Here is a 13,201-nt window from a genome sequence, read left to right as displayed (position 1 = left end):
GTTTTAAAATGAGCTCCAAAGTGACACGGTCCGTCCACCAAGAGAGTAGAAAAAGGGTGTTCGGGAGGATTTAAATGAGTGGCATTTGCTAACACCTAGTGCCGCGATCAACTCAAACCCCGGAATCGCAGCACCACCTTGTGGTAAGGTGGTTCGTTGCGATACCTTAATAGCTTTTCCTACGTGCTGCAATAAAGACGACATGGATATGACCGTCGTAGCACTAGATACGCGCGTAAACGGCCACAGCACAAGCCTGTATACTGCCGTCTGAACATGGCTGCACGAATGCGAATTACCGTTCAAAGCGTTGAATCTAGAATCTCCGCTCAAAACCGGATCTGGACGACATAACTATCATCCTTAATTCATAATGATACGAGGGTAGTAATGTTCTCTCTCTTGATGGTAAATATCAGGAAGCTCCTCTTGTACTAATTCATCTAACCGGACTTCGTCATGAAACTCCAAACATCAGCTACGAAAAAGACATCGAGGCTTACTGATCCTCCGAATTTTGACTCCGCCAATTGTAATCTCCAAAAAACGCTGCCATTTCGATTGGTCGATTTGCACTGCCTGGAACGCACCCGCCTTCAAATTAAATTTAAACTCCGAACACAGTGAATGAACTACTAATAGTGCTCGGTTGCTGTGGAAGAGACGAGGGTTTATGCATCGAACCCTATTGTTGGATTAGAGACGGGGTGTGGTATGTCTGTTCCATCAGTAGCCACCTGAAGTAAACTCGGTAGAAGGATGGCCCGGTTTAAGGCAGTTGAATAGAGGTTTGAGCCTCATTGTGCCTCAAACTTCTGGGCCGCAACTATTACTTCCAACCGTTTCTCCAAATTCTATTCATACGATCCAGCACCTAACGTGTCAGACACAAAAAAAAATGTTCCATTAATTTACTATGAAAGTATTCATACGATCCAGCAACAAGTGTTCCGGATGTGCAGAAACGCAGCACAGCACAGGTCAGAATTCTTGTCCTAGTAGAGAAATTGAAAAGCTATTCCATTAGAAGCAAAGAAGCATAAACATCCGAGTTTTTTAGGAAATGTTCCGCAGGAGGTCAATCTACATCAAAAAATACCCCTTAAGAGGTGTGTAGAGGGCAATCCGAACTTCTATTTGATCTGTAATTTCGCGAAGATAGTAGTATTGTGCCAAATTCGTTCCTTTTTCAGCTGTGAATTTATCTTTACCTTGGATAAATGAGCGAATGATTGCAATGTCATGTGTCTGACACGCTCCATGCTGAACCCGGAACGCCCGCTGCTGAATCGTATGAATACATTCATAGCAGATGTATGGAACAATTCTTGTCTGACACGTGGTGCTGGACACACTAACTGCTGGATGGTATGAATAGAGCTTTCTTCGGTGAAGACCTTAACAAGAAGGGTAGGAAGTTGAGACCCTTGTTCCAAAGTATAATGGCTCGATTTGTCTTCAAAACAAAGAAACGTTTCCACACGTCAAACCACCACTAAAAAGAGGGTCAGAAGGCCGCTGCTTGTCGAGGGTCATTCAATTTGTAGATATTTTTTTTTCTTTTAGTCATATGCCGTATACGTATTTCAGGCGAAAGTTGTTATGGCTCTGTAGTGAGCCAAAGTGGATATTAGCGCGAACATATGGATAAAGAAAGAACCTAACAAAGAGTGCCTCGTCGCATATCCATAAAAGAAGAGAATAGTAGCAAAGCATTTCAAATGTTATTGAAAGGCATTGGAAAGCTAGAATGGGGCCAATTAAGTGTTAGGAGGTTAAAATTACCGTAAGGGAAAGAGGGGAACGTGGCAGTAAGTAATTCAGATAAAGTGTCAAACAATTCTCCACAAAGGTGAGAGAAGCCACCACGGGGGAAGTAAACATAAGGAACAATGAACAGAACAGGGTTGGGTGCGGAGAAATGTTAGGAAGCACAATGATAAGGGAAGCTAGAAGAGAAAAAGATGGGTTCAGCGTAGGTTGAATGTTTAATTAATATCAGGACTCTATTGTCAGCGGACTTACGGGATGCATCCGTGTCGCAGTGCAAAACGCGCGGACAAATTGAAGGCCCCCAGCTTTGTTTGTGCCCTGTAAGTAGGGGCTACTAAGTCTTCCCTGCTTGTTGTAAGAGTCGACTGAAAGGGATAAACATTTCTGGGCCAGCAACGTCTCGGATAGGGAATGACTTATGGCTACGATCTTTGACTATCGAAAGTATTATTTTTTTTTGGAATGTACGCACGTTCCTCGACAACAGTAGCGAGGATCCTCAGCATGCCCGGTTTCTCCAATTTGAGCGTGAAGGGAAGTAATATGATGTAACTCTAGAAAGTACTTCTCTCCCTCTTGTGAAGACGTGCTTTTATATTATGGAAAGTCAAGTAGTAGCAGACACGAATCCCGAGTCAGGTTGTTTCTGACGGCTACCGTAAGGTGCGTGCTCTTGACCTGGGAGCCGATGTCTGACAGGCTTCTAACTGCAAGATTCCGGTCAGGTTAAAAACAATCACAATTGTGGGAAACTACCTAAAGGTGGCATTGCGATTGTGATAAGTGATCTGAATGCCAAGATGGATTTTGACGACATCTTGCCCGGACATGTTATAGGAAATCGCGGTCTTGGTGACCGTAATGTAATGATAAATGATAGCAGATTTGCGGATTTCTGCAGTTTCCACCGCCTGATTATTAGTGGCACATTGTTCAAGCACAGAGCCTATCATAAGGTCAGTTGGGTTTCAACTGGTTGTCAGTCGGTCGTACGAGCAATCAGATAGACTACTTTATGATCAATAATCCATTTGGGAGTTGTCTCCTGAATTTACGTAAAAAGAGAGGCGCTGACATCGATCTTGAAATGAATAATCATCGGATGGTCACTTATGTTCGCTAGCGTCTCCCCCCCCTACCTCTTGATCACATTCGATGGGTGTCGAAATCACCTTTTTTGGACAGCTATCTCCTTTTAGCCCATCATTCTTTTGTTTTTGCAATTGGTGTTCTTGGCAGAGTTGTGCTTTATTTGAACACCTGCTTCTCCAAATGTAAAACACTTGTAGCATTAGATGCCACAGTGGCCAAGTTGTCCACCATCGAGGCACTGCGGTCGAGGGATATCGACGGCTGGGAATCCGCTTGCTCACTCCGAAAAGCCGCCCCGTCCATGTTGGTTTTATTTTCTGGGTGTCCTTCCCATAGCCATTTTGGTCCACGCAACAGAGATGAGCAAACACTAGCCCATGCACAGTCAGAAAAGTTCATGAACGCATATTTACACATCAGTAGGTGTGCCCCTATCCGCCACTTGGGGTCGCGCCTGATGAGAGATCTGGCAAGTCCTCACAGGTATATTTCTCTGTCTGTCCGTCACACGCATTTTTCGGAAACGGTTATAACGATCCACACCAAATTTGGTGGAAAGGTGGGAACTGTGCATACAGCGAGTCACATCCTTTTATGTCGAATTTTAGGGGGGGTCCTCATGCATGCAAAAGGAGGGTGTAATTTTTTTTCACCAAATGAAAGGTCTCGATCAGTACTTTCCGAAGCCGGTCTTAGTTTTGACATTTGTAGGAAAGGTGGGGAATGCGGGGGTCGAAACTGATCCTCTCTTTAACAGACCCATTCTTATTCGTCCGGTCCGACATTATGTTGATTCGGACTTAAGACCCCACAATTCTCAAAAAAATATTTTCAGCTCTGTCCAAGCTCTGGTTAATAGGGCGGATTTGCCCCCAATATAATTCGTAGTCATGTTGTGTTCTGCGAATCATATAAAGGAGCACTTAACGCGAGCCGCTTCTGTCCCGCTGCTCCCAGACCAAAGGTGAACTGCTTAGAAACCGTAAAGCCATCATCGCCTAACATTCTCAGAAGCTACTCAACCGAAAAATCTGAAAAAATCAAGAGGTACCTAGGCTCCGAAATACCTTTCATACAGATATCCTTTCAGATATAGTTAATAATATTATATTACTATAATTTTCAGTAATTGGCTGCAGAACCCCCCTTAGATTCATCATCAAATTCACACTAAAATGTCTTTATGAAAGAAATACACAAAACCTTTCGTATCTGAAGCATTGAGCTTCCGACTTGTTTAAGATTACGACAAACTATATTTTTTCAAAGACCAGCTTGTAAATCGTTTGATCAAGGGGTTTCCAAACATAGACACTCCCGTCTGACCCTACGAACCTATGAAACGGGAAAAGTATAAATGAATCACACACAAGCCAACCTTCCATAGTGCCTCGTTCATAAACAAAGTTGATTGTTGATGTTTAATCTCTCTTACGACATTGCAGCCTCATAATTCCCTTCCAGCAATGCGTACACTTGCCGTTTCAATCCTATTGTGTGATATAATTAATTCCTTCACGCCATGACCAGTACAATAAAGTTTCAGATGAACGTAATGATATTGTTCCCTTCCATTACGATGTTTATTGTATTGTCTAACTGCCCATTGTCTCCGCGAACGAGTAACAATCTTCACTTCTTCACAAGATATAAACACGTTGAATGCAGTAATCTAAAGTTTAATTTGATTTTTTTTATTTTCCTCAATGGATCTTCGGTATAGTCACATTCAGTGGAAACAACTTGCTAATTAGAGAAGTCGCTGGCTAGTAAAGATTACTCAAAATATCGCAAGATTGTCATGAATGGGAAAATTAGCCTTACAAGCGATGCTTAGGTTTGACCTGGTGGTTGCAAGTTTCTAATGGTTATGGCTATTCAGGGCTTTTACATATGCACAATGCTATGTTATTTTGAGGTGCAGTCAGATTAAACTCGACTGCAACCTCTATAAATAACCCCACAATGGAGTCCCCGGTAGGGGCTCAAAATATGCTGAAACGGAGATAAGAGCGGAATTCTGTCAATTGGGAACTTTCTAAAAATAGTACCCTGGCATCTTTTTCACTCGCCAATTTATCTAACTACTCGTATACTATAATACTTTCGACCCGTCTTCACCCTTTCCTACCCGGTCTTACTCCGTCATAAGTTGTAGCTTCAGGGTTAAGCCCCGATTAAGTTTACCATAATATTGACTCTATCTCAGGGCTACCTTCCTAACTCTATCATACTTGATTCCATTCGAACCTAGTACTCAGTACTCCCAGTGTTATGAGGAGTACTGGAAGCAAAACACAAACAACCTGCACATGGAAGCCAGCATGTAGCCAATCGCCACAAAGGCTACGGGCTGTGTTATGCGTCTTGGTATCTGCGCCGGCAAATATTCCACTATACGTTTTAGAAATTGGCATCAAATTAGACCCACTTTATAATATGATTTACACAATTTACGTGTATTGAATTGGTAATTGCATTAAGATGAATGCCACAACGAGAGCCAAATTGAATAATTTGTTGATGTCAGGCTGACGATGCGTATGTTTATGTCCACTACATTTATGAATACGCAGCGTCAAGTATACACGTTCAGGAATTATGGGCGAACAACACTCTTTAACTGGTGACTGAGTGACTCCAATGAATTTTATTTGTGGCGGGCGCATGGAGAGATCAAATCAATTATTGTATAATTTAATTTGAGGGAGTGAATGAGAGTGCCTCGGATAAGGTATACCAATGGGGTCTACGTTTGAATGAAGACTTGTGTTGACCTCGTTTATCAAAAAGTGGAAATGAACCCCATGACATTCACGGCAACCATGCTCGTTTCTTCCTTCCTGCTTTTAATATGCAATACCAGTTCGCATTGCTGAGTCCTTTTCGAAATGATGCCCAAGTTTTATCAAATTCCAGAGGTAGGCTCCTAGCGACCCCAATTCCTCTAATTCACAATCAGACATTCATGATGTCGGAGGATCCTCGAATTACATCCCTGAAAACATCTTAATAAACACACAAAGCATTATGTCTCTTGAAACTCCTATTTATGAACTATTACCTACCTTGTCGTGAGGGAGCTCAGTAAGAAAAATCCTCCAGGAAACGGGAGGTGACACCTAAAGCCAAGCGGTAATCAAAACCCCAAGCCAAGGTGTGACTACCGTGCCGAGGGCTGAATGGTCACAGTGGTTAAGATGCGGCCGTAAATGGTGAACTCTGGGTTCCAGGCGACCCCCAGTTTCAACTAACCTTGTCTTGGCAAAAAGGTGCTTTGCCGAGATCGACCTACTTTCCCCGATAAAACTGAGGCCACGGCAGCTAATTATGAGAAAACAAAAAAAAAACCAAATCAAAATACAATTAAACCTCGATCGTGACGATCCAACCCCGAGTCTAATTGGGACCCAGTCTTTAACGGACGAACCGAAGCAGGCCCCTTCTGTCAGCACTCCTGCTGAAGCTGAAGTCTTGTCCACGGACAGCACACAGCCTTCGGAGAAACCGCCTTAGGGCAAACCGCCTCCGGGTATATCACAACTCAAGGGCTGTGCCAAGGTTGAGTGGAATGGATCGTTCGGGGCACCTGCGGCTAAGAGGAAACCGAAGCGGCAGCGGTCTTCGGACAATCCTAAATCTTCGATACAAAAGTCAGCAAAGAAGGCTTTGCCCGCAACGGCTAGGTTTTCATTTGCAGCCAAGGCTATCGAAGCCGATGGATGAGGCTTATATGAAAACACTAATCCATCCGGTTACGATACTGAGGACTGCGAATAGCTTAGGAAATTCCTCCTAGCTGTAAGGACTGCATCATCGCAAGGCATTAAGCGTTGCTTCGAATCGGTAGGTGTATACCGTAAAATGTTACGGCTAAACTTTGCCGACGAAGACACGAACGAGTGGCTCAGACAGTACTGCTCCTCCCTCAAGGATGTGTTGAAGGGTGCGCGACTAACCCTGAAAAGGGTCTCTGAGCCACCTCTGGCTTCCACAAGAAGAGCGGAATGGTGTTGGGGTTCTGAAACAACTTGGTGTGCAGAATGACCTCAACACTTCCACCGGGATGCCGCTAGGCAGGAAAATGGGAGAGAGCCGATAGGCCGGGAACTCCTGCATGGTAGTCTCAAAAGACTTTCAGGCTAATTTGGTTAACCACCTATGTGATGGCGACACCACATCGGCTAAACTAATCATAGAAAGTCAACAGGGAGATTAAGAGATACTATGGGGCTCTGCATATATCCCCTATGACGCAGAAGTCGTTCCCAGTAGAACATTCATCAAATCTATCCAATATGCCAAAAGTAGAGGCATGGGGGTAATAACAGGATGTGATGCCCACCCTCACCATATAACTGGGGAAGTTCCAACATCAATGCAAGAGGATCGAGACTACTGGAGTATCTAGTAGGAACCGATTTGCAGATCCTTAATTTGGGCAATAACACTTTCTTCAACGTAGTCAGGCGAGAGATCATCGACATCACGGTGACATCCCCTGACATCGCGGCTCTGGTTGGAGAGTGGAGAGTATCAAACGATATCACACTCTCGGATCACAGAAACATTGATTTCGTAATGGACATGGATTCACCTCCACCCACTCCAATTTGGAACCCGCGAAAGACAGATTGGGCGACGTATAAAATAGAATTGAGCGCTCGAGTCCCGATCCCTGGAAACCGTATCAAATCCATTGCTGGAATTTAGAAGGCAAGCCAGATGATCACAACTAGCATGAGAGGAGCTTCCGAACAAAGCTGTCTACTCAAAATGCCAAAGAAGGGTAAAACACTATGGTGCAACTCGGATTTGGCAAAACATAGGAGAACGATAAGGATGCTTCTCAATCGTGCTCTGAAGTGTGAATCAGCCGCTAGCTGGAATCGCTATAAAGAGACACAGAAGGTTCTAAAGAAGAGCATGAGATCGGCTAAACGATTAGCATGGAGACGCTTTTGCGAAAAGATTAACTCTTTTGAGGCAACCTCAAAGCTGAAGTGGATTCTAGTTAAAGAACCTAACCAGAAGCTGGGTTATTTACGTTTACAAAATGGAAGGTACACAGAAAGCGAGAAACGGCAAACCTTTTGCTTGAAGTGCACTTCCCAGGCAGCATCCAAAATCTAATCTCGGTCATCCAACCGAGACTGGAATCTGGCATGCTAAGTAGTATGACTGGAGCGAATAAAATGGACCTTTAACTCATTCGTTAGATACAAGTCTACAGGTCCGGATGGCATCATTCCTGCGCTAGTAATAGAGGAATGGATGCCCTGGGTCTACATATTCAGAATATATATTGTGTATGCCTAGCACACGCTTATATTCCAATTAACTGGCGTGATGTGAAGGTGTTATTTATTCCCAAACCAGGGAAACCCACCCACACAGACGCAAAAAGCTTCCGACCGATCAGCCGTCCTTTCTACTAAAAAGGCTAGAAACAGTATGTCCGAAAAAGAATACGCCTTAGGCGCATTCATGAACATCGAAGGTGTCTCCAATTATGCCTCATTCGCGGCAATTTGTGATGCGGCAAGACAGCATAAAATCGAACCGCTGTTAATCAATTGGATCCTTCACATGCTAGAGTGGAGAAGAATCCACATATTGGTTGGCCAAAAGTCTATTGAAGCAGGATGTCTTATGGCTGCCCACAGGGAAGGGTTCTCTCTCCGCTGTTATGACTCTTGGTAATGGATACCCTGCTGTAGCTTATGGAGGACATGCGACATGCGGACGAATTAGCCGTAATAATTACCGGCAAGTTTGCGGATATTATCCACGAGAGACCGCTTGAATGCAACTCTGCATGAAATTCACAGCTGGGGCTTGCGTAATGGACTCACGGTGAACGGTAGGAAGAGCTATATTCTACCCACCTTAGCAGGGGCGGAAATCCAGCTGGAACAAACAGTCAAGTATTTAGGAGTACATTTCGACTCCAAGTTAACGTGAAAGCACCATACCCAGAAACAATATCAGAAATTCGGAAACGGCTAGACCGATTGTCACGAAAATTGGTGAGAGCGTGTGATCTGTTGTTCCCTTTACATGCAGCAAGTGGTGCCATTTTGTGTTAAGTTTAAAAGGGGGCTTCCCATACATATGAATGGAGGGTGGAAAATTGTTTTTCATAAAATGTGGCCATGTGGGGTATCAAATGAAAGGGCTCAATTAGTACTTTTTAAAATCAGGTGAAAAATAGGGGAGTGAGGGCTCAAAATATGACCATCAAAAAGTGTAACAGGTCTCGTTCTCAGAACCTATCCAACGGAAAAATCTGAAAAAAAATTCGGGAGACTGCCACTATATGGTGCCTAGGCTCCGAAATACTCTCCATACCGATACCTGTTCAAATAAGGTTGATAATAGTCATCATCATGAACGGCGCAACAATCGGTATCCGGTCTAGGCCTGCCTCAATAAGGAACTCCAGACATCCCGGTTTTGCGCCCAAGTCCACCAATTCGATATTCCTAAAAGTTGTCTGGCGTTCTGCGCTACGGCACCACTCCATCTTATGCAGGGTCTGCCTCGTTTTCTTTTTCTACCATAGATATTGCCCTTATAGACTTTGCGGGCTGGATCATCCTCATCCATACGGATTAAGTGACCCGCTCACCGTAACCGTCATGGTATTGCTCATAGATTTCATCGGTATGTAGGCTGCGATGATAATAGTATATTACTATAATTTTTAGTAATTGGCTCCAAAATCGCCTGCCAGCAATTTGAGCTATAACATAGAGCACACCTACCAAGTTTGGTGGAAATCGCTACTAGCAACAATATAATAGGTCACAGTTGTCGCTTCTTTGCAAATTCACTTTGAATGCCAATATCACCTGAAGGTGGATATTCTCACATAATATATGGATATATTACGTTCTACGACTGGTTTAGTCATGCTTTCGCTCTCAATTGTATTATGTTTATTTTGTATATTCAGCTTGGCTGGAAGTAATTGTCTAGATTTTAAGGTGGTGATCCTGGCCTTGTAACTCCGCCCACCTTCAATTTTCAATAATTTAAGGATCATCCGGGGACCCTAGTGGGCTAAGGAACCTGAATCTTCTTTCATTAAATCTATCTCTCGCTATATCCTTGTTCTTCTGATTTTCGTTAAATATATTTACAGGCACTTTACGAATTATTATATGGTTCCTTTCTCTTTCAGATAAACATATCTACTTTGGTCGGATAGGACCTAACATTAACCTGGAAAAACAATGAAAAACGACTGGTAAGGCATTAACCTAAACACAACTAGCAATTTGATTGGTTTGTAAAAGTAACAATATCCAGCGGTGGACATGGCTGGGACGTCAACTTCGCGATCTCAACATTTTACCCCAGGATCGAATCCTGATCACTGTCATGTATCCAGCACAAAACCACTATTCTTCTATAATCGAAACCTTCCGTATCTAAGGGAATAAAATAGAACCTCTCGAGTATTTGCTCTCCAAATGATTCATATAAATTCATGCAACTTAGGGGCGTCAAATTATCAAAACAACAAATAATTAGTTTCTAAAATAAAATCTGAATGGCTTCAATTTGAGCAGATGTTCGAATACATCGTCCTGGAAACAGTTGCCGACACCTAAATACACACAACCCAAACAACAAAGTTGCAAATTAATTAAGTTATCAATAGCAATAAAAATGATTGAATAATATTATTTGATTCGTTGCCGCTTTTAACCTTCGTGCACGATTTCGATATGCATAATCCCCAGACCTACATACCAAAACATGTTTTTAATCTTATCATAGAGCATATGCCGGGCGTCAGAGATAAGGTGGTCACATCAAAAATCCAGACGGCAATCCGCCCATAATTAATTTTTTCTCCTCAGATAAATGTGAATTTGAGTCATTGATAGGAAAAAAGAGTTCAGAAGAAATCAACATGAATGGACGAATTTGAAAGTATTATTGCTCGAAGGAGAATCTATAGAAATTTAAGAAGGTCCAACGCCTAACTAATAAAATCCCTAAGGAGATCTTTGATTTATTGAACACTTTCTCTCAGTTTACTTGAGGTCTCAATCTTTCTTAAAAGTCTAGATCCCTCTCTGCAAATATTAGAACTCGTGGTTAACATAAATATTAAGCTTTAAACTGAACTCACTTCTAAATATTAGTTTGGGGAAAAAGTAATATCGTATTTTGTCAATAGATGGCGACACTTAAACATATTTTGTGTTGTACTTATCGCATCCGGTCATACTAGACGACAATCTGGGCTACAGGTGTCTCTCTGGCAGTTTTATGATCGTACGTTTCAGTCTCAAGTTATAGCGCGTCAAAGATGAAATCCACCAAGGAAGAAATTCGTCATATCTTACGTTTTTACTACCTGAAAGGTAAAAATGCAACGAAAACGGCCAAAAAAAGCTGGATGTGTGGGTGCCACACGAATTTACGTAAAAAAATCTCTTGGAGCGAATCAACGCCTGCGATACACTGCTGAAACGGAACGAATTCGACCCATTTTTGAAGCGAATGGTGACTAGTGATGAAAAGTGGACCACCTACGAAAATCTCAAGCGAAAAAGATCGTGGTCGAAGCCCGGCCAGCCGGCCCAAACCATCGCCAAGCCCGGATGGATGGCCAGGACGGATTTGCTGTGTGTTTGGTGGGATTGGAAGGAAGTCATCCACTATGAGCTGCTCAACTATGGCCAGACCCTCAATTCGGTCCTCTACTGTGAGCAACTCGACCATTTGAAGCAGGCGATTGACCAGAAGCGGCCAGGATTGGTCAATAGGAATGGTGTTCTCTTCCACCAGGACAACGCTCGACCTCACGCATCTTTGATGATCCGCCAGAAGCTACGGGAGCTCGGATGGGATGTCCTATCGCACCCACGGTATAGTCCAGACCTGGCACCAAGTGATTACCATCTCTTCCGGTCCATGCAAAACGCTCTTGGTGCTACTAAGTTGGCCTCAAAAGAGGCTTGCGAAAACTGGTTGCCTGAGTTTTTTGAAAATAAGGAGGGGGGGGGGGGGGTTTATAAGGGGGGGATAATGAAGTTGTCTTTTAAATAGCAACAAGTTTGCGAACAAAACGGCGCATATTTGACTTAAATCGGATAATTCTAAGTATTTTAAATAGAGCGTTAAAATTCAATCACAAATACGACATTACTTTTCCCCCAACCCAATATATTACTATTGATAAGGGACGCAGAACGATAAATCCTCATCTGAAGGAACTAGAAACAGGTTGGTCATCAAGAGCACTTGATGAGGATACATTTCTGGAGGTATTGAAGTAGAACATCGATTTTACTGGAACGCCCATAGAAGAAGCAGCGTCCCAAAAGATGTACCGAGCATGTGACGCTTCCATGCCAAGACATGCACACTCTCAAAAGCGCAACCCCCCGGTGGAACGCTGAAATAGTGAAGTGTCGTACGGAACACTTGAAGGCCAGCAGGCGGAGTCAACGTCGAAGAAACATGTCAGAGTATGAAAGTAAGAATTATTGCTTCAAGCGACTGTATGATGAGGCAGACTCAGACCCATGGGGAAGAGCATACAAGTCAGTTATGTCGGCAATAAAAGGCAGAAGGTCCCCTCCTATTATGTGCCCTAGATGATTGTGGGAGATAATTTTCGACATTGCTCCAGCAAAATCTGGAAACAATTTTCCCAATGAGGGCCGAAGACATACCTCCAGTAACCCCAGATGAAGTCTTGCACGCAGTGAAAGGGGTCCGGGATACCGCAGTCCCCGCCATTGATCGAAGGCGCTGAAACTGGCAATGAGAACGACACCAAGCATGTTCGCATGGGTATTTAAAAACTGCTTAAAAGAAGGGTCCTTGTTGAGAAAATATGAATATATAATACATTTCTAGTGAAGTCCTCTATGCTGATACAATTCGGAAGTCATAGGATGAGTTTAACGGGGGTTTTCCAGTAAATTTCTAAAAGTTAGTAATATACTATTAGTAAGTATTGAGGCCTAGATTTCATCTTCTGATTTTTTTTCGGATTTTTGGGATGGGAAGTTTCCGAAAATGAGTCTTGTCTAACTTTAAGTGCGTACATGTTAACTCCTTACTCACGCACTTTACAATTCACGCCAAAACTTATGCCAGGTTCCGAAAGTACTAATCGAGACCTTTTATTTGATATCCTACACGACTATATCCAGTGAAAAAAATTTTTGAGTCCCCCCTTTGCATATATGAGGAGCCCCCCTTTAAACTCCACCTAAATTTATCCCACTCGCTGTATGCTTGGGATTTCATAGTTCCCATCTGTCCACCAAATTTCGTTCGGATCGGTTCAGCCGTGTTGGAGAAA

At 43.0% G+C, this 13,201-nt stretch overlaps 1 protein-coding gene across 1 annotated transcript in view; it reads left to right on the top strand.

Annotated features, from left to right (window-relative positions):
- LOC119658897 (mucin-22) overlaps positions 1-13,201 on the top strand; it is a 137,449-nt gene that overhangs the window by 63,450 nt on the left and 60,798 nt on the right. The window contains exon 2 of the mRNA XM_038066698.1: positions 10,052-10,117. The gene's annotated coding sequence lies outside the window, so the exon portion shown is untranslated. The remainder of the gene's footprint in view (positions 1-10,051; positions 10,118-13,201) is intronic.

Source organism: Hermetia illucens, chromosome 6 (genome assembly GCF_905115235.1).
Source record: "Hermetia illucens chromosome 6, iHerIll2.2.curated.20191125, whole genome shotgun sequence".
NCBI classification, from domain to species: domain Eukaryota; kingdom Metazoa; phylum Arthropoda; class Insecta; order Diptera; family Stratiomyidae; genus Hermetia; species Hermetia illucens.
Note: the sequence above shows the minus strand (reverse complement) of the source record. Positions and strands in the feature narration are given on the sequence as shown.